Source organism: Labeo rohita, chromosome 20, assembly GCF_022985175.1.
Source record: "Labeo rohita strain BAU-BD-2019 chromosome 20, IGBB_LRoh.1.0, whole genome shotgun sequence".
NCBI classification, from domain to species: Eukaryota; Metazoa; Chordata; class Actinopteri; order Cypriniformes; family Cyprinidae; genus Labeo; species Labeo rohita.
The window spans coordinates 9,729,217-9,753,387 of NC_066888.1; the positions used below are offsets into that span (position 1 = coordinate 9,729,217).

Here is a 24,171-nt window from a genome sequence, read left to right on the forward strand (position 1 = left end):
TTTTTCCTTACATTACTGTTTAGCCGTATCTTTTTTTTTTTTTTTTTTCAGTTTTATTCATTTTAAGATTTATTTCAGTTAGTTGCCAAGACAGCCTTTCTAATTTTTGTATGATGATATAATTTTGTAAAGTATTTAAGTTTAAGTTTTAGATTTAATATTTTACAATAATAATAATTTTTAATACATAAAAATAATTGTATTATTTATTTATTATTTATTTTATTTTATTTTAAATAATTTTGATATGTGCTTTTGTCATTTTACTGCTTAATTCTTTTCTGTATTACTATGTAGCTGTAATTTATTTTTATTTCAGTTTTAGTAATTTTGGTGCTTCAACTTAAACAGATTTATTTCAGTTCATTGCCAAGACAGTTTTTTCTAATTTGTATGATGATATGATTTTGTAATGTATTTAAATTTTATTTTATTTTATTTTATTTTATTTTATTTTATTTTATTTTATTTTATTTTATTTTATTTTATTTTATTTTTTAGTAATTTGTATATGTGCTGTTGTCATTTTACTGTTTTATTCTTTTGTATAATTCTATTTATCTATAATTTATATTTATTTATTTATTCATTCATTCATTATTTCATTTAACTTGTAAAAAGTTTATCTTTTATTATTTTATTTTATTTTTATTTTAGCTACAGAAAATATTTTTGAATAGTTTCAGTTAGGGTTAGGGATACATTTATTTAAAAACAAACAAACAAACAAACAAAAAAACAATACTGTCTTTAAATGTCAATTGTTGCTGTCTAAATTACCCCTTAAGTTACCCCTTATGTGATTTTGTGTGTTCTTTTTATTTATTTATTCAATTATTTATTGCAATAACGGTGAACTTCAGAAATAAACCTAATGAAAAACATTCGCAGGAGTAAAAAGTGTGACAAGCCCCAGTCTCCCCCAAAAAGATGAAAGGGTTATTTAAAGCGAAAGAAATGAGTTATCAGTGTTTGACGCACAGCACAATTTTCATGGTAAATCCATTATGAATGGTGGCAACATTTCCAGACACTAATCCACACACAGCAGCATTTATAGTGTATTTTTTTTTTTTTTTTTTTTCTCTCTTCTTATGAAGACACATTTGTAGGTGGGTCTCACAGGATTTAATCAAACTCTGATTTCTGTGGGATTATCCTGCAGCTCAATTGAATTTTCTCAGATTTACAGTATTAAAACAATATCCCAGAATTTCCGGTTGGCTTTAAACATAATAAGAAAAGCAATCCAAAGAACATCCTCTTTAATTGTCAAAGACAGGATTGGCCCACTTTTGGCTGCTCTCATTTTTGTCATACAGGGCTACGCCGAGCCCTATTAAGAATTTTGCTGGGAAATTGCGTTTTCTTATCAGATTACCTTTTAAAATAAACACCTGCAGATAATGAGGATCACATTGCTCATTTGTTGTATATGATGAGAGTTATTTTGTAATTAAAGTTAGCATGTTTTGTTTTTATTTAATTAAAGTTGGTTTATACAGACCTGAAAACACTCAAGATGATTTTCTGACTGCCTGACTAATGCAAACATGGCCTGTCTAAACTGGGTAAAGAAACTAGGGTAATATGTCAAGTGCAATGGTTCATATCTCACAGATGTTTTATGTAAACATACATTAGATGAATGTCCAGGCTTTAAGCAACCAGCGTGGTAAAGGTGTAGGTTTAATTGCATATTGTGCTTTCTAAACAGCCCTTCACACATAATGTGTTTGTAATCGTTTCTTTGTTTTTGTGCTTTTGTCTTGTTTTGATTTTCTTAATTTGTACTCTTCTCCTGTTTACTGTTTCATGTTGCCCCAAAACCACAGAAAGGCAAGCTTGCAACCTTCAGCCAAAAAAAGCCTAATTGCTAATGCTAACGTTGTTTTAGCTGTAAGCAGGGAAGGAGACCAAAGGCCATTGTATGATTGGCTGAGGTGCCTCACGTGATCCAAGTTAGCGGTTACGCTTTTTTCAATGGTAAGTACTACAGACTTACAGTACTACAGACAGTAGTCAGTTATTCCACAAGGTGGCAACACTGTCATGAATCATTATAGCAGCATATAGAACTATGCAAATCATTTAGCTAAATAATAGCCTGAATTGGTAAGCTCTCTAGTTTTTTCCATAATGCCAGCTATGGGGCAAAGTGAGCCATATGCTGTGGGGTAAGTTGAGCCAGCACTTTAGCTCACCCGACCATTAGGCACTGAAGTTAAATTAAAGCTCTGAAGTATAAACTGGCATTTTAATGTGATATTACGCAACTGGTTTAGTTTATCATATATATAGATATTATTTGTAGTTTATTTGATAAGGGCAGTGTACAAGTGCACCAAACCCTTCTCTGAGAACCAGAAAATGCTTTTCATCACATAATAAAGTTCTTAATGGCCAGTCTGACATTGCAGAAAAGAAAAGCAGCCAAGAAAAGCAGCCAAGTATCTTTTGTCTAAAATGTTTATTCGTTTCAGTCACATTCACCTTCAATCTAATTCAGTTTTTAATTCATTTTACTCAACAAACTCAACAAACAACAGACTCTGTTTAGTCTGTTTTTTTGGCAAGGTTAAAACTTTCTAAAACTGTTAAACACATTGTTTTAGAAATGCAAACAATTAAAGATTGAAAATTAAACTTCATATGATTGGGTATATTTAGTTTAAAGGAGAAGTCCACTTCCAGAACAACAGTTTACAGATAATGTACTCACCTTCTTTTCATCCAAGATGTTCATGTCTTTCTTTCTTCAGTTTGAGGAAAACATTTTTCTCCATATAATGGACTGATATGGTGCCCCAAGTTTGAACTTTCAAAATGCAGTTTAAATGTGGCTTCAAACGATCCCAAATGCGGCCAGCCGAGGAAGAAGGGTCTTATCTAGTGAAATGATTGATTATTTTCATTAAAAAAAAAAATACAATTTAAATACTTTTTAATCTCAAATGCTCGTCTTGTCTCGCTCTCTCTGAACTCTGTGTACTCTGGCTTAAGACAGAAAACTCCAATCCTATTTTCTCCCTCAACTTCAAAAATCATTTTAAAATCATCCTACATCGCTGAAAAAGTACCGACCCAGTCTTTGCAAAGAGAACATGCAAAGAATATCAAACATCCTTAACAAAAAAGGTAAAACAGCGATATAGGACAATTTTGAAGTTGAGGGAGAACATGAAATGGGAGTTTTTCGACATACCCTTAATGTGGCTGCAACCACTCCTTCAGTGACTGCAGCATCGTGACAAGTGTTGACATGTTCACATCCTGCCAGGATGGCATCTAGCACGTCTTGTCTTTGCTATTTGTAAGCTCTTTTAGTAGCTGTGGTCTACTAAAAGCCTTAAAGGCTTCAGGGCCTCAGTGGAGAGAACAAAAACGCAGGTCTTTAGGAAGTTTTATTTGTCCACAGGCATCTTCCTATTTTTTTCCTTCTTCTTAGAGAGCAGTGAAGACTTGCATTGCTTCTCTTGTTGTCCATCGACTGAAAATTACAACCAAAAGTGGCACAATGTGGCATCGTATCAGTAAAAATAGCAACAGGTAACGTTGTTGGACGCTCTGCTGAAAACGTTTGCATATGTATTAGTGTTTTTATACATATATTACATTTAAAATGTTGACTGTTTAAATCCATCTGAATCCACCCAATGTTTTGAATCCAGTTTTCTTCTCTCCCAGGGTCTGACAGGGTCATCACGAGTGCTTTCAGTTCAGCTTTGTGTTTCACTAACTACTCAAGAGCATCATGCAACAGTCTGTTTCTCTGCAGTTTAATTACTACATTTGAAAACATCCTGTTATCATCCAGTCCGTAAGTAAACCTTGTTTTAATTTGTGGAGCCGATTTCCCAAATGTTGTTCAAGGTTGCCATAGAACATCTGCGTGAGGGTCATTATTGTGCAAGAGCACATACTGGAGGTCTAATGCTGGAGTCTGAATAAAACCCACACAGAAATATGGGAGAGCTGAGATCAGTTTTTTCCCCTCAAAGAACAGACGTATCCTCATATTATGACAGACATGCTTTAATATTGACAAGTATGGCAAGTCAACAAATTTAAATCCCAAACCGACTTCAGTTTAGCAACAGTTTTCGATTGACTGGCTCTTAGTGGTCTCGCTGTTTACGCCACACCATTAGAGATGACAAGATTTACTATAACTCTCTGGATATTACTGCCAATGGCATAACAATGACGTTAGTTCTCCTCCAATAAATGTAAACTGAGTTCAATTAGTTACAGTTGTTGTTGTGTGTCCTTGTCTCCCATGGTTGTGCGCCGCAGGCTCAGGCTCCATATGAGGACTGTAGTCTGAGGCTTTAAAGGCGGGTTTTCCTGATCTGTCTGATCTGTTTGGGTCTGGGATTTATCTGATCATCAGATGGACGCAGCATGCTGAAAAAGGCTCTGACGTACCTGAGGCCGATATGGGGACAGATACTGTAGGAACCTCTCGGCTCAAGTCCTTCTTTGTTTGATTAAAGCCAGAAAAGGGAAAACAGACAGAAATTATAGATAAGGGTGAAAGGGAATGTTCATCTGATTTAAATGTCAGTCTGTTCATCACACAGACGTCATTTGGCTTCAGAGGACGTAGAATATAGTGCATGAGTTGCATAGAACATTTTTATGATTTGGACTTTTATGGTAGTTTTGTGTGTTTTTATGGCATGGGTAGGCAGTGCTGCTCTTGGAAAGCTATTGTACCATTCAGCTCCAACCCTAGTAACTTTAGTAACTTTATATCCAAAATAGCAAGTTTCTTTTTCAGAAATGTGACTTTATTTCTTATACTAGCAATTTTAATTTTCATAATTTCATTTTTTTCATTTTTTTCATTTATTGCAGCTTCATATTTTATATTTGTGACTTTATTTGTCATAATTTTGATTTTATTTTTCTTAATTGTAAATTTATATCCCAAAATTGCAAGTTTATTTTTCAGAATTGTGACTTTATTTCTCATACTAGAAATTTATTTTTCACAATTTCATTTTTTTAATTTTTGCAGCTTTATATCTCATAATTCTGACTTTATTTGTCACAGTTTAGATTTTATTTTCTTAATTGTAATTTATATCTCAAAATTGCAATTTTATTTTTCAGAAATGTGACTTTATTTCTTATACTAGCAATTTTATTTTCCATAATTTCATTTTTTTTTAATTATTGCAGCTTTATATTTCATATTTGTGACTTTATTTGTCACAATTTTGATTTTATTTTTCTTAATTGTAACTTTATATCTCAAAATTACAACTTTATTTTTCAGAATTGTGACTTTATTTCTTATACTAGGAATTTTATATTTCATAATTTCATTTTTTCATTATTGCAGCTTTACATCTCATAATTACGACTGTATTTGTCACAATTTAGATTTTATTTTTTTTCTAAACTGTAACTTTATATCTCAAAATTGCAACTATTTTTCAGAATTGTGACTTTATTTCTCATACTAGCAATTTTTCATAATTTATTTTTCTTTTTAATTTTTGCAGCTTTATATCTCATAATTCTGACTTTATTTGTCACAATTTAGATTTTATTTTCTTAATTGTAATTTATATCTCAAAATTGCAATTTTAGTTTTCAGAAATGTGACTTTATTTCTTATACTAGCAATTTTATTTTTCAGAATTTCATTTTTTTATTATTGCAGCTTCATATTTCATATTTGTTACTTTATTTGTCACAATTTTTATTTTATTTTTCTTAATTGTAACTATATCTCAAAATTGCAAGCTTATTTTTCAGAAATGTGACTTTATTTCTTATACTAGGAATTTTATATTTCATAATTTCATTTTTTTCATTATTGCAGCTTTATATCTCATACCGTATTTGTTGACTTTATTTGTCATCAATTTGATTTTATTTTTCTTAATTATAACTTTATATCTCAAAATTACAACTTTATTTTTCAGAATTGTGACCATTTTTCATACTAGCAACTTTATTTTTCATAATTTCATTTTTCATTATTGCAGCTTTATATCTCATAATTACGACTTTGTCACAATTTCAATTTTATTTTTTTATATTTTAACTTTATATCTCAAAATTGCAACTATTTTTCAGAATTGTGACTTCATTTCTCATACTAGCAATTTTAATTTTCATAATTTCATTTTTGTTTTTCATTTTTGTTTTTTTATTTGCAGCTTCATATCACATAATTACAACTTTCTGTCGCAATTTTGATTTTATTTTTCTTAACTGTAATTTTATATCTCAAAATTGCAAGTTTATTTTTCAGAAATGTGACTTATTCTTATACTAGCAATTTATTTTTTATAATTTCATTTTTTTTTTGTTCATTTTTGCAGCTTTATATCTCATAATTATGACTTTATTTGTCACCATTTTGATGTGATTTGTCTTTAATTGTGGCTCTCATAAAAGCATCTATTTTTCCGAATTGAAACTGCATTTTTATTGTGACTATTTCTCATAACTGTCTTTATTTTCATAATTTGATCATTACATCTTATAATTGCAGGGTTATTTTTCATAATAAATATGTTGTTTGTTTGTTTGTTTATTTATTTATTTTCCTAATTGTGACTTAGTCCCAAAATTGCAACTTTATTTTTTTATACTTACGACTTTGGTGCTTATGAAATCAACTTCATGCAGCTTTTTTTTGTACATGTTTTTTTTTATATTGCACCGTTGCTTGTGTCTTTATTTTTAACATTTTTATTTTATTTTTCTTGTCACTTAATCTCAAAATTATTTATTTTTCATAATTAAAATATTATAGCTCATAACTGGTTCTTTAGTTTCAAAATTGTAACCGTTTTGGACTACTTTATTTTGCACAGTTTTGCACATCCTATCTCAAAATTATGAAGATGAGAGTCTGCAGAACAAAAAGGGTGTTTCCCAATTAGAGTTTTTTAATACTTTAAATAGTGTCTTTATTTTTCATAATTCCTTCTTTATTTTCAATAACTGTTCCTATACTGTATATCTTTTAATGCAACTTTCTGTATTACAATATAGTTTCAGTATAGTGTAACTTTATATGTCACAATGTAGTTCTTATTGCACAATGTGTCTTATTTTATTTGTTTATTTTTAGGTGAACTATCCCTTTAAATCTCCTGAGCTCTGAAAGAGCAAACTGTGAGCAGTAACATTTCCTTTGGGCCTAACTCTAGTCCTAACTAAGCCTGAAGTCTGGATGGATGATGGGAATAATCTTTAACAAGGATGTAAATCCAGGAGCAAAATGAAGGTAAGCATCAGGATTTCATATTATGATACATTCTAAGACACAACAAACAACAACAGTGCTGGATGCTGATAATGCTAACAATCAATAAATCCGCACATGGAAGCCTTCTCTGCGACTGCAAAAGCTGCAAGCAGCTTATGTTTGATACTCATTGAAATAGACTAATGTTTCATTTAGTTTTTCAAACTTCTTTGAGCCTTGAAAGCCATAAATATAAAAAATAAATGAGTCAAAACTGAGTCAAGCACATGTGGTTCATTTTAGCCTGGACCTTTTTTTTAAAATATTTCATAGTTTGTTTATATGTCGTTAGAAATTTTGCCAGTGTTCAGCTATTACTTCAGCTTGCTTTGTTTGTTGCAAAATGTCAGTCAGGAGATGTTGTGTCCTTGTGAGGAATGAAATGCCCTTTATCCAGCTGGTCAGAGTCCTCATTCATGGTACATTAGTGGTAATTGTGAGGAGGTCCAAATCCATCTCTGTACTGTGTCTGTTACTGTCATGGACAGAGCGTGTCCCATTTTCCAGTAATGAGATGAAGCACGTTTGGAATCTGTGAGTAATGATGGTGCAAGGATGAGTCTTTGCGTGATGTGCTCGACTTAACTCGCATAAATACACGCTGGTGGACACCTGTGTCCTGTCTCGTGTAGTCCGAATCGCACAGAGGTGATCTGGAACGCATCAACGGCAGACGATTAGGGAGGTTTTCTCTCCCCTGTCTCATTTGCGTTTTCCCCGAAACGGCATATTTTACTGTCAAAAGAGACAAATGGTCTGTTTGGGTATATCTAGCTGTCACTAGAAAAATTACATCAAGGTGAGGTCATACAGAATTGTGTGCCAGTACATTATAAATTCTTATGTTCATGTTCACCATGGGGTTCAGACATCTGAGACTGCAAAAATAATAATAATAATGAGTAAATGTGATTGATTAATAAATTATGTATACTGCACAAATAAATACATACATAGTCAAATGGGGAAGATATATTATTATTATTTTTTTTTTTTATCAATTTATTTGACAATTATACAATAAGTCAAAAATTAATTTAATGTAATACATTATTATTAATAGTTTTTTTTTTTTTAATTATGTGTTTATATGTTTGTTTTCTACTGATATTTTCTGATAACTTCTCTGTTGGATAATGTAATTTTTTTGTCGAAATATCAATCTTATTTATTTGTTTTATTTGTTTTGTCCTTTTATTTAAATGAACAAATGAATACATTTATGAATAAATTATATCAAATATCAAGTGTCAAAGTATCAATTTCTCTGTTTGATCTTGTAATTATTTTTTGATTTATATACATATTTATCTATATATCAATTTTATTTAATTATTTGTTTTTGTTTCTTTCTTTTTTTGTATGTTTCCTATTTGTATTCCTATTCCTGATATTCCCTCCTGTGTAAACAAACAGATGAATAAATACATTTATGATTCAACTGTATCAAAATTAAAATACAGTTACCCTACTGGATCATGTAATTTTATTTTATTTTATTTTATTATTATTATTATTATTATTATTATTATTATTATTATTATTATTGTTGTTGTTGTAATATACATATTTATTTATTTATATATCAATTTTATTTATGTTTGTTTGTTACTGATATTTCCTACTATTTAAATTAAATAAATAAATACATTTATGCAAAATTGTATCAAAATTAAAATACAATTTCCTTATTGTATCATGTAATTATTTTTGGGTAATATATATTTGTTTATCTATATATAAAATTAATTAATTAATTGACTAATTGTCTGTATAAAATACAATTCCTGTCCAAATAAAAATACAATTTCCCTATTGAATCATGTAATTATTTTTTGGGTAATATACACATTTATCTGTTTGTCTGTCTGTTTGTTTGTTTGTTTTGTTTGTTTCCTACTGATTTTCATCCTATTTAAATGAACGAAGAAATAAATACATTTATGAATAAATTGTATCAACATTAAAATACAAATTCCCTGTTGTATTTTATTAGTTTGCTGTCTTTGGCATTGTCCCTATGTAACTTTTTCATATAAATGATATTTTATTTAAATCAAATTATTTTTATTATTATTATTAATGTAATTGCAGTTAAATTAACTTTAATTATTTACTTTACTTGATAAACCTCAAATAATTGAAAAATAATAAGTGAGAATGTGAATGATTGATTACATAAACTGCACAAAATAAATGAACATAAATAATCCAATTAGGAAACTGTATTATAATTTTCATATACATTTATTTAAGAATTCAAAAAGCCAAAAAATATAATACATAATACTCATTATTATTAGTAATTATTTGGTTTTGTTTAAATGAACATGAAATGTAATTACATATATATATTATTAAGTTAAATTAATTGGCTTCTTTACAGTTTCTTTACAGTTCACATTTGCTAAAGTAATGCTTATAGTATTGACTAATGTGTGTATGATTTGAAAGCTTTGTTTCATTTTGAGTATAGGTGAAATGGTTTTGAAGCGATTGTTTAATTTTGCCAGAAAAGTCAGGGGTTCAGTGAATTTAGTTTGAATGTTTGGATTTGAAGATGGCTTGAAGAACACAGATAAACCAGATATTGTTGCAGACAAGTGTTTATTGTCCTTACATTTTACCTTATCATTCAAAACGTTTAACATTATATCTTGTTTCTATTCAGTTACAGCAATATGGCTTTATCCATATTAGAGAAGCTGGAACGGAACGTCATCAGTGATACTTCTTTGACACGTGTATTTTCTGCACTAGGGTGCCCTCTGGCATCCAGTATAAATGAAAGCCATTCTATTTTGCGTAAAAATCTAAAAAATAATACCTCTCTCAAAATAAAAATTAAGCAGACATATACTAAACCACACTTTTTCCAGTGTACAGAGGTGTACGGGAGTATTTTGTTAATTTGTTGCAAAAAAACCCACACTGAAGTGGCAAGATATCCGAAAAAACCGAGGTACGTATTGAACCGTGGACTAACCGTATTGTTGCATCCCTAGTGGACGATCTTAGCATTAGCATGGGAAGTTTCCATTGAGATTTATCAGAATGAACACATGTTGATGGTATTACAGGTCAGATGGCATCAGAGGAGCTGAACTCCTCACTGACACTCACATTCACGCTCTTCCCTCCTTCCTCATCTGCTGTTATCCTGTCAATCCTCATTCGCGCTTTCTCTCGCCCTCTGAGACCTGCAGCATTGCTCTCCTGGCCTCTCTCTCGCACATTATCTCTTGTCAAGACACTCCCCGCCTTTATCTGTCAGTCACCTTTTTCATCATCATACTGTCTTTCAGAGTAGGGAGGAAAAAAGCGAGTAAAAAAGCTAAATTCTAAACCCTCCCCATAGTTATGAAGCAGAGTTTCTCTCGTCATTTCAAAGCAAAACTTAAATTCTCATGAATTATTGTGCTGTTATGTAAATACAGATAATGTGCTGTTAATGTATACATGCGTCATACATACAGTAGAGCCTTTCCACATATAGACCATATTCATTACACCAAGTGTTTATGTTGCCTTTTTGAGGTTGCCAAGCAGATTGATTGTTACCCTTTGAATCATGATAAGTATAAGTTTATCTGAAACTTCTGAGTAGGTAGTTTCTCACTTAGATAAAGCTAAGACCTGTGATTTACTACTAAACAAGCTCACTCTCCCACACTGGCATCAGATGTATTTTCTTTTACAAAATGCACAAAGATTTTAGCATGTAAGCATTGTTCTGTCGCTGGGAAAAATAATATGTGAGCTTTTACCACTCGTCATTTTATCTGGTCTTGTCTAGTTAGGACGCTGTCAGAACCAATGCATGTTTTGTTTCCTGTGTATCTCGGTTGTCTACAACATCATTCAACTGATGTAATGGTTCAGTGAAGAGCTATCAATCTGAAATTACTCTCTATTTCTCTCTATGGTTGAAGCCGGCCAAAGTTGATCTCATTGTTCTGGCTGGATTTAGACATGAATAAATCAAGCACATGCCATGTTGAATGAAAAGAGCTGTAGGACAGCTAAATATTCTGTCAAAACATTTTCAGCGAGGAAGATTTGCTGGATACAATAGTTTCGATTCTGGTGTAAATTTTGGTTGAGCAAGACGATGGATGAAACAGATCAGTTACGGCAGATCCGTTTACAGGAAACGTAGTCCCACTTGACCAAAACCATCCTCCTGAAGATTATTTGAAAGCTTGTGTGTGTGTTCATTTGTAGTGCGGATCCATTACAGAAGGCTGCAAATGCTATTTTCTCTGGCCGCAAAGCAATGAGAATTGCTGAGTCATCTGGCGTTGTTCGCTATTCAACACTGAAGTATGTCAACCAGTTACCAGATGTGCACAAAGGTGTAAGTCACTGACTGAATCCCAGTTCACTTATCCATCCTAAATACTGTAAGTATTTAAATGCACTACTAGTATGAGTAATACTGTTCATGGACGTACCTGTAGAATACACTTTTAATAAAATGTAGACTAAATTTGTCCACCACAATTTTTTTTTCAGGCAAGTGTGGAGATTTGCCAGTGTGAATAAATTTAAAATATAGTTGCAAGCAGCAATTACGGGGCCAAGCACAAAAGAGACAGAATGAGGAGCTAAGCATGGCAAGGCGCAAGAGACAGAGTACAAGAAGTAATTAAAGCCATTTTAGGATGATATCAGTTGAATGGCTGAAAAATCATAAATACAACCAATAATAATATAATTTAATGGCTTATCACTTTTGACCAATAGGTGGTGCTGTTTTCAAATTGATGTGATGTGTTATGTGTGAGGTGACAATGACACACAAAGTTTGGTGTCATTATGTCATAGCTTTACAAAGATGCAGCCTCAGAGTCATTTTGGCATCATGCCTCAAATGTAAAGTGGCGCTGTACAAAAACGGTTTTGTCTATCGACACAAAATCCATAACTTTGTTTAAGCATAGTCTAAAGATGATTTGAGACAAATTTGGTGAAAATCGGACCAACGGTCTAGGAGGAATTTGAACACGTGGGTTTTGTACATTAATCAAAATGGTGGGGAAAAAAAAAAAGGTATGTATGTTGTCGGCATGACCCAAGGAATATTTTGAGACCAGTTTTATTACAATAGGCTAATGCAATCCGAAGTTATTTGCATTTTTGGAAATTTCATTATTAATGTTTAATGAATGTGGCGTGGTCAGTGTGAGGTGACAATGGCACACATAAAATTTGGTGTCAGTATGTCAAAGTTTTGCAGAGATACAGCCTTAGATGTAGTTTGGCATCTTTCCAGCAAATTCGTTGATATGCTAAATGAAAACCGTTTTGTATATCAACACGAAAACCATAACTTTTTGCCAGCAAGGTCTGAAATGATCTGAGTCAAATTTGGTGAAAATTGGACTAACGGTCTAGGAGGAGTTTGAAAAAGTGGATTTTCAACATTAATCAAACTGGCGGACAGGATGTTTGGCCAATTTTGGCATAATGGGTATCAATGTTCTCGGCACGACCCAAGGAATCTATTGAGATCAACAATACAATAGGCTAATTTAAGCAGAAGTTATTAGCATTTCTGTAAATGTATTTATAACTTTTGTCCACAAAGTGGCGCTGCCCCCAAACTTTTTGAGTACTGACAGGGCATGGTGCCGAAGACACAAACCGAGTTTCGTAACGATACGTCAGTGTGTTCGTAAATATAGCATTTTTGTACAAAATTCAATATGGTCGACACCCAAAATGGCTGACATGTGAAAATTGGGTATGGTTCGACTCAGCATGATGCACCGAATCTGAAGACCAGTTTTATGAGTTTTGACCAAACCATTGAGAAGTTATAAGCAAAAATAGCCATTTTCTCCTGACCACTAGGTGGCACTGCGCCGAAACAATGCAGGTAGCCTGAAGTCTTGCTTTTTATAACACGCACTAAGTTTGGTCTCAATACGCCAAATCGTTGCAGAGATATAGCTTCACATACATTTTTGCGTGCTTTTCATAGAAGTTGTTCGCGCGTTATTCAAGAATGGTTCAACTAATCAACTTGAATTCCATAACTTTTTGCCAGCATGGTCTGAAGATGATCTGAGCCAATTTTGGTGAAAATCAGACAAACCGTCTAGGACGAGTTCGAAAAAGTAGATTTTTCGAACAAAATTTATAGAAAAAAAACTAAACCTTATGACGAATACCTTTCGAACTAAACCTTACGATTGAATTTTGGACTTCTTTCGACTCGCCATGAGCCAAGGATTCAGAGGGAAAAAAAAATTCCTTCTGTGCCTTATGGTTCAAAAGTTATTTGCATAAAATTATTGAAACTTTGGACAAGTGGTGGTGCTAGAGAGACTCCAAACTTGCTGTGGTTGTTGGGACTGTCCTCTAACGGTGTGCCAAATTTCACAACTTTCCCGCAAATGGTTCTATGGGCTGCCATAGACTCAAGTGGAAGAAGAAGAAGAAGAAGAAAAAGAACGCCAGCGCCAATGGATACAATAGGTGCCTTCACACCTTCAGTGCTTGGCCCCTAATTAAAAGAGAAAAGATACACTATGCATGACCTGACATTTTTATTTGTATCCAAAATGAGATGCTGTAAACATTACAGAGCGCTAAACGCTCTCACACAGTACGTTTCTTTCATACTCCAAACTGGTGGGCACTCTCATGCAAAAAGTCCAAAATGGATTTGTAGAAGTAATCACTTATGATTAGGGCTGCACGATGACTAGGGCTGCTTCTAAATTTCTAATATTTTCAACTGTTAATCATTTTGAAACATTTAAACCAGGCAGAGTTAACCTTACAGTAGCACTCAACACTGATTACTGTCAGACTTTCAAAATCCTTCATCACTTGAATTAAGATTATAAGTAAGGGATAATATACATCTTTATTTTGCGATAACAACTGGCTGAATGTACATTATCTCACTTATTGCACAGCTGCTTGATAGATTATTTAGATATTTCATGTCAAAATTATTAGACACGAAACACTGAACTGAGTTGAAATATTTGAACGCAAAGCTTCCATGAAGAAATCAGTTGCTAGCAAACGGCAAGTTCAAACTAGACATTTAAGGGATACAGTGCTGTCATACCAGTTTTCTTACACAACATTTCACCACATAAATAATAAAGTAGTAGTACTAGTTTTTGAGTTATCTGATAATCCATTACAGTGTACAAAAAAAAAAAAAAATGGCAGCAGCTGCGTTCGTATGAGACAATAGAGCAAATCCACGATACCAGGATGACAGAATTAAGAAATTGTACACATAATATTGAATTAAGCTGTAATATTTTATTAACTAACCAATAATTTTTTTTTACTTATATTTTTGGGCTTTTTATGTGATAGGACAGCAGAGAGATGACAGGAAAGAGCTGGTAGGAGAGAGGGGGAGCGGGATCGGCAAAGGACCTCGAGATGGGAATCGAACTCGGGTCACCGTGAGCGCAGTTGCGCTATGTCATAACAAGATCATAACATTGAAATCAAATGTTGCATAAAACACTAGCATCTAACAATGCCTTGGAAAAAACAATCTTAAAAAATAAAGTTTATGCATAAACCCAAATTGCAAATAAAACAGTTATCGAATAAGCATGTGTCCTATTCTGTGTCCTAAACTCCTGAAGAATTTGGTGTCTCATTTTAGAGCAGTCAATGCAATTTAAAAGAAGTCAATTAAATCTGTAAGTGGGGGTGGGTATGTGAAAAAATTCAGATGTAATCCCATTTGTAATCACTGGCATTTTTCAAAAGTTACTGTAATTTAATTACATATTTTTTCTCAGCAACTGTAACTAATTACAATTACATTTATTTTGTATTTAAATTACGTAATTCCGTTACATGTAACTAGTTACTCCCCAACACTGCATTTAAACATATCATAGACTATAGGGAGTGCCATTATTTTAATGACTGAAATGGTTGCACTCTGTGACCTACTGGTGCTCCATGTTGCTATTAAAATCTATTGTCACCACTGTAAGCTCTCAGACTTACATCGCTGCCCTTGTTGCCCTTCGACTATAAAATTACAATCAAAAGCCACACAACTTAGCATTGTATCAGTATTTTATTAAGTTAGGCTGAGGTAAAAATAGCAACAGGTAGCACCAGTACCTTGCCAAGAACAACCATTTGACGTCATAGAAATAATGGCGCCCCCCCATAGTCTAAAACAATGTGGAATTAATTCTTGTGGTTTAAGTTTTTCATCTAATATAAGTATATTTCAATTTCCTAAGTAAGTTCTAGTTTTAATTATCACACTGGTTTCAATGTGCTACCTCCATTCAAATTTAATTCAAATTCAGAAAGTTGAATTTTGAAAGCATTCTCAATTTAGTTCTCAAACCTGATGCTGTTGCATTTTGATTTCAACTTTGTGATATTTAGACCAAACAGATCACATTCAACTGAACAGGTGGTTGATCTGGCTGTACGTAATACTATTAAACACGGCTAAACCTTTTTAGTCATGCTTAGTTGCTTCTCAAAGTTAGTTAGTAGAAGTTAGAGCCCCGTGTCAGATTTCAGTTCACATTGGTTGCATACTTGTCCCGTGGCGAGTACGTTTACTTGGTATTGTGGAAGTGTCATCAGGCCTCTCTGTGTGATAGTGAGTGAGTCATTGTGGACTGTGGAGGGTTGCCCACACTGTTCACACCAAATTTCACGGCTATTTTCGGGGTGGCCCAGAACAAAACGCATTTTCTGCTTGCAAAATTTCCCAGCAGTGCCCCTGCTTCAGCTCACCGCCTTAGAAAAGAGGCGAAAAGTCACCATGGGTTTGCCAAAACCCCATTCTCTCGCCTTCCCACACACAATCTGACACACAATGATTTGGACCTCACACCTCTTTTTATAACACAAAAAAGAACACAAATAAAAGAGGAAATGATATGACATGTCGGTTGATTCCTTTTTGAGATCCATTTTGGATAACAAAGATCGAGGACGTTCTAATGAACTCTGAAACTTTCAGCTCAGACTCTTGGGTTAGGCTCAAAATCACATATTGGATCTCATGCTGCTTGATTATCCTAATATATGATAATGACCGCAAAAGCTCAGGACCACACAAGGAGAATATCTGCTTGAACGTTTAGATGTATTGCAGCCCCTGATCTTGAAAGCACATAATCAGAATCATCTCCGGTAAACAACAAACTTGGAACTTGTGTTGTGAACTTGACCTTTACTGCATTTGACACCGTTAACAGCTGCGCTCATCAACAGAGGAGGAAGTCATCCAAGGTTGACCAAAAACAAAGCACAATTGTTTTGTCTGAACACTAGCAGACCAGCACCAAACCACCATCAACCAGAGGTTTTTAGATGACCTGGAGTGCATTTCCCAAAAGCATCGTATGATCGCAAGTTCCATTGAACTCTATTGGTAACGACAGAACTTGCGACCATAGTTGCTTTTGGAAAATAAACCCCTGATCAGACAATTTTGGGCTGGGATTTGTCCCAGTTCTTGGGAGCTGTAGAGAAGTGATGCTCATCTAACACAGCTTTATGATGTAGTCTGCAGGGTCTTATGCATGTCAGAGTGTGATTGGGAAGTCTGGTCTCATATGGATGTCACGTTTCTCCAGCTCACGTCTACAAACATCTGCTTCTCATCTCATTGTCATCTCACTCACGCAAACACAAGAGTCCGGTCCTTTTCCCAGTCGCACTCATATCCAGCTGAATGTTTGTTCAACTCATTCCTCATGATTCACAAGAAAGACATGTCCCATTAGCAGTGCTTTTACAAAGTGTTTTGTGTTAGTCATAGATTTTTACAAAAGCTTTAGTAAATCTGCAGATTTAAGCACTGCCCTCCAAAAGTTTGGAAACACCCCTGGCAAAGTGTGGTTTTGGATGATATCAACATAAATCCCATCATTTTTTGGTGCAAACACATTAAAGTAAGTTGACATTATCATTGAAGACCAGCAATAATAATTTTCATTTTGATTACATAATAATGGCAATATATACATGTCAAAGTCAGACATGCCCCTTTGCCAGTTGTGATGCCTGGTTACTGGTTTAAACTTGACCCAGGTTTTTAAAAGATTTTTGGGTCAGCACACCTTAATATCTTCAATAATTGATTGCCAATTAAGTTTAGAATACAGTGAATTTAGGCTTAGATTATGCAGAGCTGTAATAGCTGCTAATGGTTGATATTTTGATGTCACACAACCAATATTTTGCAATATTGTGATGCTTGTTGTCCCTTATCAGTGCAAAAATATCACAAATTAAAAAGGATTCATGCCAATATTGTCCAAAACCCCACTTTTCTAGGGTGTTTCCAAACTTTTGGAGGGCAGTGTATCTCAAAAATCTGACCTTTTCCATGTTTAAGTGCTATAATCGTGTCCCCAGTGCATCTACCAACCCAGAAAATGTGAAAAAACAACCCAGTAACTTCATTATCATTAGCCTATTTCTGCAAGCATGTGAAAAAACGAACGCGTCAGATTTCACTCTCCCATGATGCGGTCATTTTGTTTCTGCAAGTGATAAAGGTGTACTACTTCTAATGCCATGGCAAAAGTTTGAGCAAAGCATGCTAATTGTTCTGTTGTTGGCTGCACGGATGAGCACAGGACATTATTTAGAGTCCCAGCCTCAGAGAAGACAAGAGAGCAGTGAATGTATTGACTTATTTACTGTATATTACGCTGCTGCCACACAGATCTAATATAAACCTGTCATTTCTTTCCCAGCTGTTTACCTTCACAGACATAACTGACCATGTGTTTTAACATAAACTTGTGTGTATTTGACAGTTTAAGCGCAATAAGACATGAAAGAGAACTTAGTTTAGTACTTACATGCCATGTGACAGACACTTTCTGTGCAGGTGCTTTAGATGTGCACGCTCAGAAAACCCTATATCAGAAGTTTAAAGCCATGTCCACACTCATTTTGTTTGAAAACGCAAATTTTTCTCTCCATTTCGGCCTGAGACAGCATTTTTGTCAAGGAAAACTGAGCTTTTTGAAAACGCTCTCCAAAGTGGATAAATCTAAAAAAAAACAGAGGCTTTTAAAAACGATGACACATTTAGTCATGTGACGCATATTGTACAAATAAACATCTCTGTTTATACTGGTAATTGTGCCTGTTATGTGCTATTCACTTCCACTCGGTTGCTAAAGATATTGACTTTCTTCACTCTTCATATTATAGTCCTAAAAAGATGATAGAAAATTTACTCACAATTGCTGTCCTGCGGCAAAACATGAGGGCAGCTACTCGTTAGATCAAACGTGAGTGAGCACGACATGGACGCGTCACTGAATGTTGAGATTTCCATAAAAAAAAAAAGAAATGTGGTAATTACTTGCAAGCAAAGCAGCTTGTTTACATTGATTCAGTTTATGTTTTTCTATGACATTGTTAGCACATTACTAATCAGGTGTTATGTTGCCAGGTTTGCAACAAAACCCGTCCAATTTGTTGTTGGTGGTTCCCAGGTAAAATGAACATTCCAGGAGCTAAATATCACGTCGATTCAACCCACAGACATGAAAAACAATCCACTGCAACAGCGTTAAAAGAGCCCAATTCGGGGGGGAAAACCATGGACTTGGCAACACTGTTGCTAAAATCTTGCACTTTTGCTTTTTTCCTTATCTTTTGTTTTGTTTTTTGTAAACAGTCTGAACAGTCTGTGTTAATCACCTGGAAATCTTCTAAAAACATACAAGTTTTTGTAAGCAAAATTTAGACTGATTCATTGAAAAGACCTGACTTAAAGTAATGATTTAATCTAAAATTAAGCAAAGTGACTTACATTTTAGTTGGATCCTTATGCAAAGTTCTTGAATGCCTATAGAAGATATATGTAACATATGTCACATGCATTTTTGAAACTTTACTAGTCTGTTTGCATAATTTTTTGTGCTCGAAAACCTCTATCGTCCAGCATATTTTTAAAAATCTGTCCCTTTGTGTTCCACGCTGGAAGACATCCATACAGGTTTGGAATGACATGAGGGTGAAAAATAAAATTGTAATGTTCCTGTGTCATTCAGTATTTTCATTAGTAATTTCATTGACAGTTTAACTCTGCACATTAGTCTCCAGTTTCTCCCTGTAGCTTCTTGCTCGTTTCTCTCTCACTTACTCCCTAACTCACTCTGAGAGGCCGTACTTCTGCCAGACGCTCCACATGGCAGGCTTCAGAGTTTAGACACGGTTGTGTGATGCCAAAAGTCAGGGGTCGGGGCGGAGGTCGAAAGTCCCCAGGTTACAGGGGGATATGGAGGATGAAAGACAGACAGTGCTTTACTGTCGTCTCCACGGCTGTCATATATCTATGTGAAAAAGAAACACGCTCTTGCCCTTCATCTCTCTCTCTCTCTCTCTCTCTCTCTGTTTTTCTGCGAAGGAGCAAGTGGTGTCCATATGTTCGTCGGTAGCTCTGTGTTTGGGAATTGCAAGAAATGTGTTAACTTAATAGTGTAGTTTAGGTTCTGAATCATCTCCGAATGCCACCGTTCCCATTGAGATCCTACTGTACCAGTGAGATCATCTGTTTCTGATGGCCTCAGCAGTCTGATGTCACTTCCAACATTAATACTATGGAGTGTTGTGCAATAATGCATGATTTCACTGCCTGAGGGAACATGCAGTACGTGTGCTTCGCCCTGCAGCCGTAGAAACATCTGCAGTTTTACATTCTTGTTGACATATGGCGCTAGGACACACGCTACTTCCAGATGTGAAAACTTTACTTTTTAGTATGCTGTTTACCAAAAGCTGTGACAAAATTCCTCTTATATAAGCTCTCCAGTAATTTATGGACAATTTTGGTACTTAAAATGAATCCAGTCACTTCCATCAAGCATATTATTCAATATTCAAACATTTGGTTAAATTGGCTGTTTTCTGTGTTTCCAGGCCCGTCTGGGCTCCACTGCATCTAAACAGTAAATCAGCCCTGGTTTCTGCTGAAACAGAGGTCTTTTGCTGAGAAATGTGTGTTGATAAAGCTTTCTTTTTGTGATAGTCAGTTTGTAAGTGTAAATACTGGTTATCCAGAGTTTGTTTGATTAGACTGTTCCAATACCATACCCTGCTTTCAGATGGCGTCCATTCCTGCACAAGGCCCCACAGTCACATCATGTGCCTGGCACTCATTCAAGCCTACTATGGCCCTTGAGTTGGAACCAATGGGGCACGGCGTATCCTTCAGGCCTGTTGTGAGAGGTGTGGTTTTAGTGTGAAGGTTAAGGAGATTGGTAATAGGCAGGCAGAGCATGAGAGACGTGTGCAACAGAAGTTTAAAGGGTGGATGGAAAAGGTAGAGGCTAAGGTTGAATATTAAAAGGTCTGTGAGAATGGTCGAGGTGTCATATAGAAAAGAGAGAATATTCAGCGCTATCTCATGACCAATTTGCACTTATTTTATGAGGTGGCAAATTCATACGAATTTGCATGATCTCACTTGTACGGTTTTGTATGATTTGCCTGGACAGTGCTCTCTGTTTTTCCCCCATAATCCAAAAACCAAACAAGTCTCACTGGAAATACGTGCCTCTACATACATTTTTACAACACTGTAAATACACACCTTACTGCATGATTCATAACAGTTTCAAAGTGAAATGTCCAGAGTTGCAGGCACGTATTGCTGCGTTTATATTGCGCTGCTTGAAGTACGTATTGCAGCTGTTCAGAATTTAAATATATGGGGAGTGTAAATATAAGGTCAATGCTCTGTTGTGTTGGAAATATCCCCTACACCAAACCCAACCATGACCTAACTGATAGTGTTAACCAGTGATCGGAATAACAGCGTTATAAATAAACAGCGTCGATGACGCCATTGCTTTTTTTTTGTTATGAGTAATCAAACAATTACTGTCTACCCGTTACAACGACGTTACCGTTACTGACAATAAAATGCGCCGTTACTATAATTTTCACGTTGCATTCTTCTTCTTAGGTAAATTCTGGATTATTCCTCTCAGTGCGTCATCTTCCAGAAACAAAAAGTAACTGAGATTAACTTGATGAATGTTCACATTTGTTTACAGAGGTGATGTGGGCATTTACCTACATGTCCTTGTGTCTCACATGAATGTTTAAAATTTGAAAAGCGGAGCCGCTCGTGGGTGTGATTACATTAGAGATGAGTTTAGATGGGAAAACTGGAGCTTGCGTTGATATCATACAGACTTTATCAGAGAATATTTGTTTTTGACATCACTTACTTCATTTAAAAGTAGGCATTTCAAGCTTTCTATACATATACATTTTTATTCTATACATTTTTCATGTCTGTGAGGCATGTATTCGCTGAGATTCAGGTTGTTTCATTTACGTGTCTGTGCAGAGAGGTGATGGAGACCAACCCAGCAGAGAGCACACTGTTTATTTTCTTAATTTTACAAAAGCACATTGTTTTCTTGTTATTATGACTATAAAAGTACACCCTTTGCCTTTGCAAAATGATGGTAGTATTTTTAGTTATTTTCGTGGTCAAGAAAAAATGAGACAGACAGCACCGGTGTGGTCTTCAACCCCACAGGATATAACAGTTTTGCCCGCGGGTTGAAGCGACCCCCAATAATGTGATATTTAGCCCATAGAAAGTGTCTCTCACATTGTCCCACAGCAACATCAAAATAGTGCAGAATAGTGTACAATCTTTTATTCATTTACCATATTTAATATTGGAGGCATCCAAGTTATTTGACATACTTGAACATTTTTTAAAAAGTAACACAATAGTTACTTCCCTGGTAAAATTAGTTACTTTTATAATGATGTAACTCGGTTACTATTTGTGAGAAGTAAGTAGTAACTATAGCTAATTACTTTTTTTAAAGTTACGTGCACAACAGTGGTGTTTACAAATGCAAAAGTGATATAAAAATGCATTTGTTGATGCAGCCGTGCTATTTTAACTTTCTTATATGGATTTGAGCTATTTGTCGAGGCGTAGTCATCACTCAAGTGCAACGCCATATCGAGTGAGCTACCGAGCAAACCTACTGAATTGGAAAACTCATGCATACGAAGCCATAATATAATATTCTGTAAATTTGTGGAAAATTAGACTTTATTAATCAAAACTTAAATCGTACTTTGTGTAAAAAGGAATAAAAGCTGTCAGAGTTTTACTGCCTCTAGTGTTCATTTCAACTGGAAACTGCAGTGATTCATACATATAGGTGTATTTTTTCAGTTTTGCAGAAATGTATATAGAGGCATGTATTTCTAATGAGCCTGTTTTGCCAAAAACATACAGGACAGGTGAATTGGAAAAGGTGGAGGTTAAGGATTTGCTTGTAGGTGTGACAATGAGTATGAATGTGCAAGTGTGTTTCATCTCTGTGGTGAAGTGGCTATCCATATGGCAGGGCTTGCCAAATCTGGCCCTAGTTTTGTGTATCCAGTTAGACTGACAGCAGAAGGTCTGGGAACCATGGCCACTTTAAAGGCTCAAGAGGAAATATGATTCACACACTTTTGAAAATCCAGTATTGAGTTGATCCTGATAAGCACTCATTGTCAGTTGTAAACACGACAGCTTTCTTCTTCCATGAGGGGATTTGGCATCACAGCGTCTTTGTTTTCAGCCGGAACATTAAAGAACATGACACACGTCTCCCGGAAACTCTATATAATTCAACCAATCCAATGACGACTTTAAAACTTTTGAAGTGTTCCAATTTTGTGTGCCATATGCATCAGACATTCTAACAGCAGTCAAAGCTGATCAAACTTGCCTGCCTGCAGCTTTTTAGTAGTCCTAAATACTTGATTTGCTTGGTCAGGTGTGTTTGATTAGGTTTGGTGCTAAGCTCTGCAGGAAAGTGGATCTTGAAGGCCAGAGTCCAGAATCCCTGATCCAGGGTGTTTCAAGGTGAGTCCACAACCTTACGCTTACAGAAAAAGTTAACAGTTACTGCAGTACCAATCCCAATTTAAACCACCTGTGTGTAATTTGCAAACATCTTAATTAACTTGTTCAGAGTGTGTTTGGTTAGAGTCAGCGCTGAATTTAGCAGGACAAAGACCATGCAGGACTGGAGTTGAAAAGCCCTGTAGTACAGTGATGGTGTCAGATGATAACCTCATTGCTCATTGATATACAGTTGCCCCAAAATACGTATGTGCATATTATTCACACTTGTCTGAATGTCTTTACTTTCCCATGAAAGTAAAAAAGAGGAGGTGCTATCTTTCACTGAAATAAATTACACTTATTGAAATTTTATTTTTGTGCATTTGTATTGTGTGGCTTAAGTCTCAATTAACCAAATATGTTAGTGTCCAAAAATAACTGCCCAAAAATGTCTCTCTTTCTGTGAGTGTGACATTAATGTTGAAGGTTCAAGATGTGCCTTCATTGTTGATGTATCTGTATAACGTGCACTTACATTCTGTTCCAGCTGGTGATGGATATGAGCAGGTTCCTCATGTTAGCATGGCAGTATGGGCTGTAGTTTTACATTCTGGAGTGCTCATTTAGACAAGTTTCCAAAGCCTTGTCATTTGAGTTTAGTCCAGGTGTTCAACTACGCTCTCACACTGAGTGATGTTTTTCCACATTAAGTATGCTCGCTGGACATCTCTACCTCCCACTGGGGCCGAACAGGGGTCATTTACTCCACCAGCCTGCCTGAAAGACCCATCACTACCTCAAGCAGAACTAAAGACAGAGCCAGATATAGACAGCAGTGTGGGTGTGTGTTTGAGTGAGAGTGAGTGCATTAAGGTAGTTAATGTGTGTGTTCCTGTCCATGTATGGGAGGAAGAATAAAGGACATTGAATGAGAAATACAGGCTCTGTTTGCACTCAATAACTCGGGAACTCATTTCTGCTGCTTTATATTCTGCGTCCTGTTTGCTGCCTCAATTCAAATTCA

General features: G+C 34.9%; 1 long non-coding RNA gene across 1 annotated transcript in view; it reads left to right on the forward strand.

Annotated features, from left to right (window-relative positions):
* Positions 1 to 4,316: 4,316 nt before the first annotated feature.
* Positions 4,317 to 24,171, forward strand: part of LOC127183074 (uncharacterized) — a 32,332-nt gene continuing 12,477 nt past the window's right edge. The window contains exons 1-2 of the long non-coding RNA XR_007829995.1: positions 4,317 to 4,454; positions 7,100 to 7,255. This is a non-coding gene — a long non-coding RNA (uncharacterized LOC127183074). The remainder of the gene's footprint in view (positions 4,455 to 7,099; positions 7,256 to 24,171) is intronic.